The following is a 17244-nucleotide window of genomic DNA, read 5'->3' on the forward strand; positions in this document are numbered from 1 at the left end:
TAAAAAGTTTCTGCTCATCAAAAGAAAACATCAGCAAGATGAAAAGGAAACCAACCATATGGGAAAACATTTTGCCAATGATACCTCAGACAAGGGACTGATCTCCAAAATATATAAAGAGCTTATACAACTCAACATCAAGAAAACAAACAACCCAATTAAAAAATGGGCAAAGGACCTGAACAAACACTTCTCCAAAGAGGACATACAGAAGGTCCATAGGCACATGAAAAAATGCTCAACATCATTGGCCATCAGAGAGATGCAAGTAAAAACCACAATGAGATACCATTTTACACCAGTCAGAATGGCCATCATCAACAAATCAACAAACAACAAATGCTGGCGAGGATGTGGAGAAACGGGAACACTACTGCACTGTTGGTGGGAATGCAGACTGGTGCAGCCACTATGGAGAACAGTATGGAATTACCTCAAAAGATTAAAAATGGAACTGCCTTTTGAACCAGTGATTCCACTGCTAGGATTATACCCGAAAAATCCTAAAACCCTAATTCAAAAAAACCTATGCACCCCTATGTTCATAGCAGCCCTGTTTACAATAGCTAAGTGCTGGAAACAGCCTAAGTGCCCATCTGTAGATGAGTGGATCAAAAAACTGTGGTACATTTACACAATGGAATACTATGTAGCAGAAAGAAAGAAGGAACTCCGGCCATTTGCGACAACATGGATGGAACTAGAGAGAATTATGCTTAGTGAAATAAGCCAGGCAAAGAAAGCAAAATACCATATGATATCACCTAATACAGGAAACTAAAGAGCAACACAAACAAACGAACTAAATAGGCAAAGACTAGAATAGTAGTCAGTAGGGGGGAGGGGGAGGGAGAGAAGGGGGATAAGTAAGGGAAGGGTCTAGTCAAGGAACGTGTATGAATGACTCATGGACATGGACAACGGGGAGGGATATAATCGTGGGAGAAGGGATGGGCTGGGAGGGGGGAGCAATGGGGGGAAAATGGGACAACTGTAATTGAACAACCAAAAAATGAAATTAAAAAAAAAAGGGGGGGGGGGAGAAAATATAATGAGACTAATTCTACATTAATAACCTTATTCCAAACCCCCTCTAATTAAAGAAAAATCATTAAGAAGTCTACTATTTATAAGTGACTTGGAACCAATTTTTTTTTCCATGAATGAATGTTAAAAGTATCAAAGATATTAAATGATACCTATTTTCCTAAGAGACAGAATTTTCAACTCTACTTCTCTAATGGTGAAAGGGTCTAGAAACAGCTTTTTTCCAATGACTATATGATAAAGTTCTAAGAACTTGTAGCACTACTTAGCACAGCAACTAAATGTGTGTGTGTGTGTGTGTGTGGTGATTCAGAGCCAGGGACCCAGGGTACAATTTGAGTTCCTGGGAAGGTAGATAAGTTAGAGATCAATGAAAATATGGAAGGGAAACTATCATTTCACAATGTCTTGCTGATCCGATTAAATATACACACATATGCACACTCATATGCACACACACACATATCAATTAAATGCCCACTGACTACACTGTACCTTAGAAGTATACATAGATTGTCCTTAGATAAAAGATTTGCTGTAGAATATTTCATTCTATATTCTGTATTTTAGCTACAGCTGCCTTTCTAAGACTTAATTGCAAAAAAAAAAAAAAAAATCAAAATGAGAACCTCCTTTGATGTAAATAGAGAAGCTTTAAAAAAAATGACTTTGGTTTCATTTAGTCGAAGAATTTTTTGATAATAAAAGTAGATGTGAAGATCATAGCAGGCATCCTGAACCTAGGCTTAAATTTTATTTTGAAGAGTTTGTTTTCTACTTAGAAAATCATTATCAATTCTTTATATTGTATTTATAATGTGTACAAAATTATAGGGGAAAACCATCTATAGTTGACAGCAGCTAGTTGTTCCTTTTGTGTGCACAGGGTGGGGCAAAAGGAGGTTTACAGTTGTGAGTACATGAAACACAGTTTATTCTTGTATTATTATTTATTAACCATTGTATTATTTTCCATATGAACAACTGTAAACCTCCTCTTGCCCCAACCTATATTTTAACCAATTAGCTCATTAAAGCTGAGCCTGCTATTATTAGTAGGTACCTTCAAGAGTAACTGTGTTAAATAACCCCGGTTTCTGCCCTGCTGGCCTCCAGTTTTGTGTTTATGTTCAGGCTAATGCCAAGTTCAGGTTTTCTCTGAAAGGAAACCCGAGGACTATGTTTGTTGCCCTAGAACAGTGGTTCTCAAAGCGTGGACCTCAGACCAGCAGTTTGGCTTCACCTGTGAGCTGGTTAGAAATGCAGAGCCATGGGCCCCACCCCTACCTGCTGCATGTGAATGTCTGAGAAAATGGCCCAGGAATGAGCGATTTAACAAGCTCTCCAGGTGATTTCAATGCACATTCAAGTTTGAGAACCAATGCTGGAGAACACATAAGTGGTTGAGAGCAGGACAGAGGTGACATCTCAGGGACTGAGTTCAGGCAGTAATAAAATACCCTGGTCCTTTTTCTGGAGTCAGGGCCTAGAATCCAGTGGCAGACCATTTGCCCAATGCATAAGACTTATTTAAAAGTTGAAAGAAAAGGTTCTTTTGGTAAAATATTAGGCTTTGAAATTTCTCAGAGTAAAAAATACTTACAAATGAATTGCATTACCTTGAGATGTAGTGAATTTTTCATCAACAAAAGAGCATTCAGATATAACTAAAAAGCCGCTTGATATGGGCATTGTTGAATGGATTTAAGCATTGGCTTGAAAACTGAATTGAATCACCTTATGACGATTATTTCCAAAACTAAAACAACATTTGACTTATGTGGAATAATTTAGAGATTCATAAAAATGCCAAGTAAATGAGATGCTATTGTAAATAGCATATTTTTTCTGACTATAAAATGAATATAAGTTAATTAAAGAAATTCATAAGGTATTAAAAAATATATACAAGAGAAAAGAATTATGACTGTACTGTTCCAGAGACAACAATCATAAACATTTTTTATTGTGTCTTCCATAGGATTTTTTACACAAAGTTTTTTTGTTATACATACAATTTTATCCTATGTTTTTTTTTGCTTTATTATATCATAATTACTTTTTGTCATCAAAAAATGTTTTAGGCAGTATTTTAAAGTTATAAAATATTACAAACCCTTTAGCCATTTTTAAATTTGTTTTAACTACTTGCTTTAGCTATACAACAATGGATTAATAGATGTTATTGATCTGGGACCACTAGCTTGGCCAACATGTTTTTTACAGGAAGAACAATATTTATTTCTATTGTTTTCTTTCCTCTTTAAAAAAAAAAAAATTAAATCCTCACCCAAGAATATGTTTATTGACTTTAGAGAGAGAGAAGAAGGGAAAGAAAGAGAAAGAGAAAGATCAATGTGAGAGAAACATCAATGTAAGAGAACCATTGATGGGTTGCCTCTTGTATGCACTCCAACTGGGGATCAAACCTGAAACCTAGGTATGTGCCCTGACTGGGAATCAAACATGCCACCTATTGGTGTACAGGATGATGCTCTGACCAACTGAGCCACCTGGCTAGGGCTCCTCTTTTTTCATTGTAATACAGTGCACATAAAACTGACCATAACTGACACTTAGTACATTCACAATGTTGTACAATTTGCCAATATGTTTTCAGGCCATTTTTCCCAAAGATGGTCCAATATAATGTACAGAAAGGAAGACAGAAAAAGTAGTGTTGTTAGCGTTAAAATACCTCTCATGAAAAAAAAGAAAAACACCTTCTTCATTCTCAAATGTCATTACGAAGTCATTGGGTCAATCAACAAGTTATAACCACCTCAAATCCTTTCTATAATATATTCATATTTATTAAAATACCAGGTGCCTATATCTGTGCAGTCAGGAAGAGAAGAGCTGGGAGGGCCCTAACACTCCAGGAGTCCTGTTATAGTTCAGGCACTGTGAAAGATGGCTCATGTAAATTACCCTGTGTAGCCATTACAAAGACTACAAGTTATAACTATTGTTATCCATGTTACAGATAAGGAAACTGAGGTTTGGAGATGTAAAGTAATTTGCTTAAATTCACACAGCTAAAAAGTGACAGAGATGAGAGTCAAACTTATATCTATCTGATCCCCAAGTTCCATGCTTTTTTCATCATATCACACTGCTTGGTTGTTATAAGTGTGTAATATTATCCTGTGAGAACAAGATTCTCTGAAAGTTACAGCAGAAATTCCAATAACCATCTAGATAGAAAATTGTAAGTCTACAAACCAGGGAGTCCAGTTTCTGTAGCTTTCCTTGGTGTTTGATATAGTTCTAACATTCATCCACCTCTATTGCTTCGGTTTATCACCTGGTTCTCAGTAGACCTGAAAGGGTTATTCTGAATGGATTAGGCATTGGCACTCTCAGTTGTATGCCAAAAAACACACAGGCTTGTTGACCCAACAAGAAAGTGCTTGTAGAGCAGCTTTACATAAACTGAAATCACAGATCTCAAAAACTTTCTCTCCTTCTATCACAGTTTTTTTTTAAATCTGACAATAGACATACACAGACTGTCAAGAAGAAAGGAAAAAACTGTTTTTCATAGGAAGAGTCACTAGAATTTAGTGATAGAAATTAACAGTAAAAAGTAGAGCCTTGTGTTCAATCACTGTCTTCAGGCTCGCTTTTTAACTGCTTGTGTACTTGGGTTTTCTGTGATGCTTAATTTCTCATTTGCAACACAGCAGTAATTTAAAAGAGTGGCTCTGGAGCACATAAAATTATATTCATAGAGCACTTTGCCTTGAGAAATGTTAGAAAGTCATGCTTGTACGTATGGAGCCCCTAACACTGTGCCAAAGCACAAGTAAAGAAAAATACTAATACTGAGTAGGAACCAGCTGCCTTATGAGCATGGTTCCCTCATCCAAGCAGCCCTGAATGGATTTGTGTGTTGTGGCTGCTGACTTCAACTTCCATGACACTAATGTAGCTGAGCTGTAGGTATGTCCTATAATTCACTGTTACTGGAAGTCACTAAGCTTCCAAATATATTGCATATTAAATAGGTTGTATATTTCTGCCATTCTACATGTCTGTCCCTAACATTTCCGTATAGAGGTCTCTTTATGCTTCCCCTGCTCTTACCTTACTTTCATTGCACCCCTCACTCCCATTGCACCCATACTATCTGCAGCACACTATGACCTTCCTGAAATATTATTCACCTCCTTAGGGAAAAAGAAAAAGAGCTATCAAATACTGTAAACCTTAGGGGGAAAAAATGCTTCCTAGGTGACCACAGTTGACAACTCTACTACTTCGTTGCAACAGAAATGATCAATTTTAAGTTAACCTTCAGACTTTAAGTGGGGTTCCCTACTCCTGAGTCAAGTTCAGTGCTTTGGGTAGGGGATCAGCATGTGTCCATAGAGCAAAAGCTCTTCTCTTTCAGAGTGACATTTATCTACCCAGGCAAAAGTAACTCCATCAGCAGGAACGAGTCTACAGAACAATGACTGTGTAGATTCACCATGAAATATCCATTAAAATCTAGAATCTTCCAGGGCCTTTTAACCAACAAACCTGTAAAGAATTAAATTTTTCTTTCCCTCCTTCCCTCCCTTCCTCCCTTATCCACCGCAAATGATATCAATATTCAGTGTAACTGTTTTAATGTTCCATATGTTATAATAGTAAAAAGGCCATGGGGTGCGACTTCAGTCTTTCGGTACATAAGAAGGACATATACACAAGAAAAAGGGAAGTATCAGAGGCATTTTATAGTTTATCAAGATATGAATACTAGTAACTATTTATTGTAACCAAAAGCTAAATAAACCATTACTTATGATTATCATATAAAAAGCCTCCAAGGATTGCCACAAATAACATTATGACAGGCTGGTGAGACACTCAGTGCTCCCTAAGTTAGGGCTCCGACATGGCTGCCTATTCCACCTGGTATTAAAGGTTCAACTTTCTAGGGAGTGACTACAGAATATAAAAAACCAGCTTGCAGAATAGTTTGAGTCAAGCAAATTGTTAAGAAAAAAAAATCATTGAAACCTATCCTTTAGGCAATTTGGAAAATATCAAAATTATAAATACATATACCTTTTATATAACAATTCTACACTAGGAATTTATTCTCATGAAATACATGTATGCAGAATGACATATATACGAAGTTATTTATGCCATCAAGGTTTGTAATAGTAAAATATTAGAAATAAATGTTCATTAATAAGGAATTATTTAAATAAATTGTAGTAGATCTATGCAGCAGAACTTGGCGCCATAAAAAAGAATGAAGAAGCTCTATATGAATTGATATAGAAAGCTCCAGAAGACCTAAGTTTAAGTTAGCTGTTAAATTTTAACAACATAATTATTTTTCTGGAAAACCACACAAGAAATAACACAATTGTAAGGCAGGGAATTAGGTGGCTGGAGGTCCAGGATGAGAGAGGTTTCCCATGTTTTGAATTTTGAACTAGAGGAAATAGTTTGGTCAGTTAGACCAAAATAATTATTGTGCACAAAGCCTCAAAAGTAAAACATTATAGCCCTGACTGGCATGGCTCAGTTAGTTAAATGTCTTCCTGCAAAGCAAAAGGTCACAGATTTGATTCCTGGTCAGGGCACTTGTCTGGGTTGGGGGCCTGGCCCCTCACACATTGGTGTTATCCTCCCTTTCTTTCTCCCTCCCTTTCCCTCTCTCTAAAATTAAATAAAATTCTTTTTAAAAAAGTGAAACAGTATTATTCATGTATCTTTCAAACTAACATGCAACAGAAAATTACTGAAAATATTTCTTTTATAAGTGTTCTTATACTCCAGAATAAAAATAATTTAGTAAAAAGATAAATCGGGAAATCAGCAATAAAAAGGCTTTAATTATATAGTTTATAACATATGCATATACAGAAACACATTGAAAGACAATTTTTTGCTTTTTACATAGTTATAATAATATCATGTAAGTATCATTATTTATTTTATCAATTAGGAGAACAACAACCATTCTTTATTCTCTTAAATAAATTATATACACCTACAAGATACCAAGTACCAGGGTGGATTCTGGAAATTCTGTGATGAATTAGACAGACCTGGTCTCTGACCTCCTAGACAGTTTTGTTACTTTAGCTATTAAGGCAGAAAAAAGTTTTGTTTTGTTTTTTTGTTTTTTGTTTTTTTAGAATGATACATGCAACGCTCAATAGCAGCTTTCCCAGCTCAGTAAAATAGTCAACATTCAAATGTGAAATGAAAACAGCTGGAGCAGCTGGATACAATTTAACTTTACATGAGAAAAATCCTCAGACATAGATTACCTCCCTGTACACCCTAGCCAGTAACTCCTGTTCAGGACACTCAGTGCACAAGGACAGAGTGGGAACAGACTGCACTCTTCCTCATCTCTCCCTCTTCTTCCTATACATGCACACCCTCCTCAGCCCTCTGCACAGGAGTGCTTTTAACAAGGTCCCATAATTTGGTTGAATTAAATGATAGTTTGCTAGATATATATTGTTTGTGTGATATGTGCTCTATTTTTAGAGAGTCTAGAAGCATTTTGCTTAAAACTTGTAGAAAAATGATTACATGGTCTATATTAGAATTCATTCACATACTTGTTCTTTTCATTTGAGTTTAGACATATATCTAATAAAAAATCTCCCAAAACTAGCCAAGCATACTTTGGTGAAAGGTGACATAGGGGATGGTCTTCAAAAAATAGCAGCAGCAGAGAAGGGAGAATAGGGAGAAGGTGGTGACTGTAATTTCATCTTCGTGCGCCTCCTTCACACACAAGAGACATTATCCTTCAGAAACAAGATGATTCCCACCTGAGAGAACCAGAGTCTGGGGACCAGGGTAGTCCCCAATGAGGGAATTAACTGAAGGCATGAATGGCTAATTGATGCACATTTCATTCAAGCCTGAGTAAATCACAGGAAGGAGACAACATTGAAGCCCACTGCATGGGGAATACCTGGACTGCAAAGATGGAAGAACAGCATAATCCCAAATATTGATAGAACATCAAGAACATGTTGAATAACTAACCTGGTCTAATCACTGGTAATCTGATCAAGTGAATTTCTGTCTTTGCTTCCATTATTCTTTTTAACAATTATTGAACATACACACTTCTGCAGCTATGCACAAGTTTCACAAGCAATAACCTTAGGGAAATAGTATATACTTTGCAAACTCAAGTATCTCTGCTGAATGTTTTTAAGTATTGTTCGGGAACCTTTCATTATGCATAGAAAAGGAAACGGCCTCTAGTATATATTTGCATTGCTTTTGGCTACCAGAATAGTGGATATGATTTGAAGCAACCATTATGTCACTAACTTCATGCTATATAAATAATCCCAAACTGAACGGCCCCAAATAGCCTCAGCAATCTTGAGAAAGAAGAAAAAAACAGAAGGAATCACAATACCTGGTATCAAACTATACTACAAGGCCACAGAAATCAAAACAGTCTGGTACTGGCATAAGATCAGACACATAGATAAGTGGAACAGAACAGAGAGCCCAGAAATAAACTCAGGTCTCTATGGTCAATTAATTTTTGACAAAGAGGGAAGGAACATCAAATGAAGTGAAAATAGACTCTTCAACAAATGGTGTTGGGAGAACTGGACAGGGACATGCAAAAAAATGAAACTAGACCACCAACTTACACCATACACCAGAATAAACTCAAGATGGGTTAAAGACTTAAACATAAGTCATGACATCATAAAAGTCATAGAGGAAAACATGGGCAGTAAAATCTCCGATATCCCCCACAGCAATATTCTTACAAATATATCTCCCAGGGCAAGGGAAATAAAGGAAAGAATAAACAAATGGGACTACATCAAACTGAAGAGTTTCTGCTCAGTGAAAGAAAACATCAGCAAAATTAAAAGGGAACCAACCATATGGGAAAACATATTTGCCAATGATACCTCAGACAATGGATTGATCTCCCAAATATATAAATAACTTTTATAACTCAATACCAGGAAGACAGACAGTCCAATTGAAAAATGGGCAAAGAAACTAAGCCAACACTCCTCCAAGGAGGATATACAGAGGGCCCATAGGCATGTGAAAGAATGCTCAACATCACTAGCCATCAGAGAGATGCAAATTAAAACCACAATGAGATACCACCTCACACAGGTCAGAATGACCATCATTAACGAATCAACTAACAGCAAGTGCTGGCGAGGTTGTGGAGAAAGAGAACCCTAGTGGACTGTTGGTGGGAATGCAGACTGGTGCAGCCACTGTGGAAAACAATATGGAATTTCCTCAAAAAACTAAAAGTGGAAATGTTTTTTGATCCAGCTATTCCACTGCTAGGATTATACCCAAAGAATCCTGAAACACCAATTCAAAAGAACCTATGCATCCCTATGTTTATAGGAGCACTGTTTACAATAGCCTAGTACTGGAAACAGCGTAAGTACCCATCAGGGGATGAGTGAATCAAAAAACTGTGATAATATTCAGCAGAAAGAAAGAAGAAACTCCTACCCTTTATGACAACGTGCATGGAACTAGAGAGTATTATGCTTAGTGAAATAAGCCAGGCAATGGAAGAAAAATACCATATGATCTCACCTAATACAGAAACACAATGAACAAAACAAACAAATGAGCAAAATAGAACCAGAGACATGGAAACAAGGAGCAGATTGACAGTGACCAGAGTGGAGGGTGGAGGTGGAGTAGGGGGAAAAGAAGAAGGGTCTAGTCAAGGAACTAATGTAAATTATCCATGGACATGGACAAGAGGGTGGGGATTGAATGTGGAAGAGGGGGGAGGTGGGTGGGGCAGGACAGCAATGGGGGAAAGATGGGACAACTATAATAGAGCAACAATTTTAAAAAATGGCGATAAAGAAAAGAATCCCAAACTGCCTCATAGTTTGTAAGACCACACATTTTCAAATGTCTAGCACACACAATAGAAATAGTGAGTGCTATATCTTATGCATTTAGATGGGGTGGGGGAGCATAGACATAAATGCTAACATTGAGTGAACTGGTAAGAACAAATTTATTGTTGAAAATTCTAATATCCCACAGAAATAGTTCTGTGTTGCCTACTTAGCACATATATACTGAACACCAAAATGTTTTATTTATTAGAACCATATAGGTTTTTGTGTATTCAAAGAGTAAAACATCAAGATGCCAATGCAATTCTCTTCTGACAATAGCCCACCAAGTGGCATGTGTCTCATTTGGTTCAAGGAGGCCTCATGCAATATAGTAAAGAATATCAATAAGTTCTTTGACAACTTGTTTTTATAAACAGGAAAGATAATATAGATTGTCTTTGGAATTGCTTTTCAACTATATTACTTGATGATTTTAAGGAGTTGATAATAATTTTAGGTCCATAAATATATATGTGACTGGAAATGAAATTCTTTACATAAAGAAAAAGTTCGCTAATGTTTTAAAATTCCTAAGGGATTTGGGACCATCTTAAATCATAAATTCTGTAGTCTTCTGGTTATTATGTAAACTCCATAGTAGCAGCTGATGGTCAGAATAAAATCTTTCCAAATGAATAATTTTGAATATCACCATCTATATTGTAGTTGATAGAGCAATTGAGAGCAAATAAGATGTTGCTTGATTAAGAGGCCTTCAAAAACCTGAACTTATTAGCTCTTCTAAACTTCATCTTCTGGGTGTTCTGCATGGTTCTCCATGGGCTACTTTCCTAGCAGCTATTTTTTCTTCCTTCTTTCATGTTTGTAATTCACCAAACATTTATGCAGCACCTACTATGCACTCGTAGGACCAAACCAGCAAATGAGACAGTGAAAGATTTTGTAGTACAGGTTTAATTACCTTTGGGCCTTCGTTACTCACCAGCTACACACTCACACTATTCCTAATTCATTAAGATTACAAAAGTAATAATTATCCTCTCTTAAATCCTATATTTAGTTGACTAAATGTAAAATCTCATTTCTTAAAGCCAAGTCTATAATAATTTCAGAGGCATGGCAAGTGTGCCATTTCAGTCTGTTAGCTTCTTTCTTAGCCCATTCATTTCAGGCCAAGGTCACTTCACATTTCTTTAAGTACCTTTGAATTCACCTCATCTTATATGTTGACCATTTGAATATCTATTCAGTAATTAATTTTTGTATATATAGTAGATTATATTTAACTCCTAATTTAAGCAAATGCCTCAATGCCCTGATGAAAAGTGAAATATTTGGTAAGTTATATGGGGGGTTTTTTTCCACTAATTTCTAAATTTTTTACTCTTTATGTAGATGTTTTAATATTGTAAAAAAATACAGGTCCTACATTTCTGAAATTCAAAACCAACAAAACTTCCAAAAAGCTACAGAGATCTACAGAAAACTGCCACCAAAAAGCTATTAAAAACAATCTATCAGCACCATTATGTAAATAAAGAATGAACTTTTTAACATTTAAAAGAAATAACATAATCTCAGTGTAAAAGATAGCCCTAATTTAAAATGGATCAATTTAATAATGAAAAATTCACCATGTTGTTGTAGTATTCCTATTTCACCATAAATGGGTGAAAATTTAATCATGAATCACTACTTAGGAACCACTGGTATAAATAATGCCAAGTCTAGACATATGAATTATTTTAGGAATTTCATTTGAAAGGTATTTGTTAAAATCGTGCTGCCTTTATTTTGGATTAAATAAGCTATTAATAGGTTTTGTTGACCAAAATAAGCAAAGTTCTTAAAACTTAAAAAAAAATTTTACATCTGCTTATAGGTAAGATTTTAATGAAACCATTTTAGAAATGAGGAAATCTATGCTATTCTGAAAAAGCAACTTCTAAAATCTTCCAACACTTCTTAGGATAAATCATTTTGGGAGTTTTCAACTGTGTTGGAGAACTTTGAAGATCTGTTGTATCTAAGACCTTAAGCTGGATGTGTAGGGGCATAAAATATTTGTTACCTATTCAATACTGTAGTTTGATTCACATGCACTTTCTAAAGTGAAATCCAGATGTAGAAACCACAAGTTTCCATAAACACTTTCAGGGAGGTGAACAATATAGCTTTCCTGTTAAAAATGAAAAATGGAAAAAGAAAGAAAACAACCCTTTGACAGAGTACTCCATAGCTGTCTTCCAGCTCCTCCCACCTGTGACTGGGAGGTAGTCACTTCAAGGGAAGTCTCATCCCAACCATATGTGAAAATAAAGCATGATGCCTCCATGTCTGAAATTATGCCATTCCCAGATATTTCTGTACAACAACACAGTAAAAATAAAAATGGATTCTGCCCCTATTTGAATTTTTTCTGATTTTTCTTCTAAGTATAAAGGTTCACCTCCTACTTTTCCAAAAATAAAATTTATTTGAAATAAAAATTAAGTAATTTGATCTCATCATGTAGAGTACATTTAGGAGAATGTTGACCTTACTTTATTAGTTATTGAAGTTAAGAGTTTATAGGATAATAATTCTTACTTAGAAAAATAATGAACAATTTAATGATGGAAATTCTATATCAATGATGCCTACAATTATGCCATTTATAAATATGTATTTTTATCAAACATCCCATTTTTCATTCTGAAAGCTTTCTTAAAAGAGGTAAATGGATTATATTGTATCTATACATGTGTATGCCCATAAAGACATGTAGAATTGTAAAATGCTTTATCAAACAAACTGAATTGCATCTTTGCTGTTTTCCCATTATATGTCAGAAATTTCACGCCGTGTGAACATATTCTGAACCTCTGTTGCCAATAATAATTTTAAAAATAATGAGAGAAAATGTATGACAATTTAGTGTATGATAAAAGGAGTTTATAATATAATGTGTATTATATGTGATAATTCATAAGAGTCTAATTGAGAAAACAATGAGGCTTCTTGTTCTGTTAGTCACATATATTAAATTTATATTATATCATACATGTATTTTGATTTACTAGACTCTAAGTTCCTATAGAATATTTTCTGTCTGACCAATCAATTGATGAATATGGGAAAAGTATGCACATTCAGAAATCAATAGATCAATTATAAAAATCTCAAACTCTAGAACTTGTCTCAGAACTCAGCAATCCAACTTCTGTCTACAACTTCATGTACCTGTAATTTGCACTTATGAAGAGTAAGGTTGAGCATTTTTCATATGTTAAGGAGCCATTCATATTTCCCTTTCTATGAAATATCTGTTTATATGTTCCATCCTTATTCTTTTGTATCTAGGATTTCTTTATATATTAAGGAGGTTAGTCCTTTGTTTGATATGTTTCAAATATTTGTCTCTTGATTTTATGCTATGTGTTTTTTGTCATGCAGAAATACTTATATTTTAAAAACTGCAAATTTTAGATATAATTTCTAAAGTCATTGTTAAGAATAGTCTCCCTTCTCAAACACTCAAAGGTTACAAATAAGTTCTGATGTGGAGATTTCTAAAACACAGTCAGACTATGAAAATATAATCCAAATCTCTCTCTCCCTCTCTCTCCCTCTCCCCTGTCTCACCCCCCATGCACATTCTTTCCTATTCCTCCTTCTCTCTTACTTCTTGGCCCTCCTAAGTATTGTTTTGAGCCCCTGGGAGGAGATGTTCAGCTCTCATAATTCATGAATTTAGGAAGCGGAAAGACATGGAAACTGGGGAAGGGTTTATGAACTCAAGTGACAGTTCTCAAGATAGCACATATCAAGGTAGTGACACAAACTGTTGTCATTCACCACTGTGCAGAGAGAAAAGCCAGTTTAATTTAAGACTGTCCTCAATGAATCAGTAGAAATTATTAATTTTATTCCATTTCAACCCTTGAAAACAGGTTACTCTAATATTCTGTTACAAATTGGGAAGTACACATAAAGCACTTCTGCTGCACGCTGAATGAAGGGCCAGGGGTATCGCATCATACTTTAAGTAACAATTGAGTTGCAAGCTGAACTTCTAGCATTTCTAGCACCGTTTTTATGGAACACCATTTTTATTTGAGAGACAATTGGCGAAAAGCTATGGTTTATTCAGATTTGGGTATTTGGTATTTTCTCAAAAACAAACGAAAAGTAAGTATAACCTCAAGGGGGAAAAAATGACAGTATTGCTGCCAATGACAACTTTCAGGTGAAAACTAGAGTTCTGGGAAACTTACATCCATTACTGTGAGGTTTATAGTTTCCTAATACTTAAGCACTGTCCTAATGAGATCAGTGTTATGTACAATTAACAAATGTAATTTTTTGACTTCTGACCAAGATGGAGGCATAGAGAGACACATTGCATCTCCCTCCACAACTAAGAAGGAATACAACTACCTCAAAACTAGAGACAACCAGAAGTTCCAGAAAATTGAGCTGCATGGAAGTCCAACAAACAAAGATATAAAGAAGAAACACTCATCCAGACAAGTAGGAGGTGCAGAGCCAGGCAGAGAGGACGGACGGTGTAGTGGTGGCAGCACATGCGGCAGCGGCAGGAGTGGCAGCGTCAGGCTGGCAGAAAATGCAGTCACACATTTTTAAAAGTCAGGAGGGACACCTGGGGAGTGTTCTCAGCCCCAGACCAGGCCACACAGTTCATGGCCCCAGCACCGGGGAAAATAGAGTCTCATTGCTTCTGACTGTGCAAATCAGTGGGGGTTGGGACAGAGGAAGAAACTGCCTGTCTCTTGGGAGAGTCTGCCTGTTTAAAGGGCCCCCATGGTCCAAGAATGTTTGCAGACCCACTCATCCTGGGAATGACAGCCAGGGCAACAGCTAGAAAAGTGCCAGTCCCATACAAAGTGGGAGATGTGCCTAGAGAAGAGGTGAGTGTTGAGCATGCGGCATTGTTCCCTCTCTGTTCCCTCCCCCATACACAGTGCCACAATGTGGTGAAATGGGTCGCTCTATACTGACAAATACTCAAGACTCTGCCCCTTATAACATAACAGAAGTGACAGCTCTACCTGAGACACAGAGGCAAACAAACACAGGAGCCTGTCAAGGTGAGGAGACAGAGAAGTATGGCCCAAAAGAGGGAATGGATCAAGGTTCCAGTGGGAGAGCTATGCTATGAGGAGATAGCCAATCTAACACATGAGGAGATAACAACCTAACAGATGCAGAGTTCAAAACACTGGTGATAAAAATGCTCACTGGCTTGACAGATATGCTTAAGTATGGCAAATGCATAAAGGATGAAGTGAAGGCTATGCTAAATGAAACGAAGGAGAATCCACACAAAACCAATGGTGAAGGGAGGTAGACCGAGGTTCAAATCAATGATTTGGAACATAAGGAAGGAAAAAAACAGTCAATCAATACAGAATGAGGAAACAAGAATTGAAAAAAAATGAGGAGAGGCTTAGGAACCTCTGGGACAACTTTTTTTTTTTTTTTAAAGACACATTTATTCAGCGTCATGATCAGACTATTACATTTAGCAATCAACAGCATGGGTGCAAAATAAAAAGGAAAAAGGAAAAAAAAAAACTACATTAAAAACCCTTTTTTGGAATGCTTTACACTTTCCACAGAACAGAAACTAAAATAACCTGTTATACAATTAGTCACAAATACAGTCCTCGAGTTTTCTGCCCATTCACATGAGTATTGTCTAAAACATGTCTTCTTTGTAGCAGCTAGGCCCTGCCACCACTGTGCTTGGCTGAGTTCACAAATCTGTTGTAACCTGTAGCTTCCCTGTCACTTCTCTGGCTCTCCTCTCCTGCTAAGCTTTGTTTCCTGGTAGTAATTAAAAACCTTCTGCCACTGCCATAGCTACTGCTGCTGCTGGAACCACCATAGCCACCTTGGTTTCGTGGTTTGGCAAAGTATTGGCCTCCACCACCATAAGGGCCAGAGCTTCTGCCTCCAAAGTTTCCTCCTTTCATGGGTCCAAAATTTGAAGACTGATTGTTGTAATTGCCAAAATCATTGTAGCTTCCGCCACCTCCAAAATTACTTCCATCATTACCAAATCCATTATAGCCATCCCCACTGCCACCATATCCACCACCACCACGGCTACCACCAAAGCCACCTCAACCACTGAAGTTTCCTCCATGACCAAAGTTGTCATTCCCACCAAAACCACCTCCACCACCACCTCCGAAGTTTCCAGAACCACTTCGACCTCTTTGGCTGGATGAAGCACTAGCCATCTCTTGCTTAGATAGGGCTTTTCTCACTTCACAGTTGTGGCCATTTACCATATGGTATTTCTGAATGACAATCTTGTCTACAGAGTCATGGTCATCAAAGGTAACAAAAGCGAAGCCTCTCTTTTTGCCACTGCCTCGGTCAGTCATGATTTCAATCACTTCAATTTTCCCATATTGTTCAAAATAATCTCTTAGGTGATGTTCCTCAGTGTCTTCTTTAATACCACCGACAAAAATCTTTTTCACAGTTAAGTATGCACCAGGTCTTTGAGAATCTTCTCTTGAGACAGCCCTCTTTGGTTCCACAACTCTTCCGTCCACCTTGTGTGGCCTAGCATTCATGGCTGCATCCACCTCCTCCACAGTGGCGTATGTGACAAACCCAAAGCCTCTGGAGCGCTTGGTATTTGGATCTCTCATCACCACACAGTCTGTGAGCATTCCCCATTGCTCAAAATGGCTCCTCAGACTCTCATCTGTTGTTTCAAAGCTCAAACCTCCAATAAAGAGCTTTCGTAGCTGTTCCAGCTCTTTGGGAGACTCTGACTTAGACATGACGACTTCAGGGCAGGAGACTTGAACGATGTTTACTCAGCGGCGTCCACCTGCAGAAAGCCCTCTGAGACAACTTTAAACATGCCAATATCCAAACCATAGGGGTGCCAAAAGGAGAAGAGGAAGAGCAAGAAAGTGAAAACTTATATGAGAAAATAATGAAGAAAAGCTCTCCAAATTTGGTGAAGGAAATAGACATACAAGTCCAGGAAGCACAGAGAGTCCCAAACAAGCTAGACACAAAAAGGACCACACCAAGACACATCATAATTAAAATGCCAAAGGTGAAAGATAAAGAGAGAATCTTAAAAGCAGCAAGAGAAAAGCAGAGAGTTACCTACAAAGGGGTACCTATAAGACTATCAGTTGATTTCTCAAAAAGAACTTTGCAGGTAAGAAAGGACTGGCAAGCAGTATGCAATGTGATGGAAAGCAAAAACTTACAACCAAGATTACTCTATCCAGCAAAGCTATCATTTAGAATGGAAGGGCAGATAAAGTGCTTCCCAGACAAGGTGAAGCTAAAAGAGTTC

At 36.9% G+C, this 17244-nt stretch overlaps 1 long non-coding RNA gene and 1 pseudogene across 2 annotated transcripts in view; one reads left to right on the plus strand and one right to left on the minus strand.

Annotated features, from left to right (window-relative positions):
• Nucleotides 1-17244, plus strand: part of LOC150020943 (uncharacterized) — a 513888-nt gene that overhangs the window by 431025 nt on the left and 65619 nt on the right. The gene's annotated exons all lie outside the window — the stretch shown is intronic.
• On the minus strand, nt 15502-16750 carry LOC150020945 (heterogeneous nuclear ribonucleoprotein A1 pseudogene; annotated as a pseudogene).

This window comes from Furipterus horrens, unplaced genomic scaffold (assembly GCF_987537825.1).
Source record: "Furipterus horrens unplaced genomic scaffold, mFurHor1.1.pri manual_scaffold_1, whole genome shotgun sequence".
NCBI lineage: Eukaryota > Metazoa > Chordata > Mammalia > Chiroptera > Furipteridae > Furipterus > Furipterus horrens.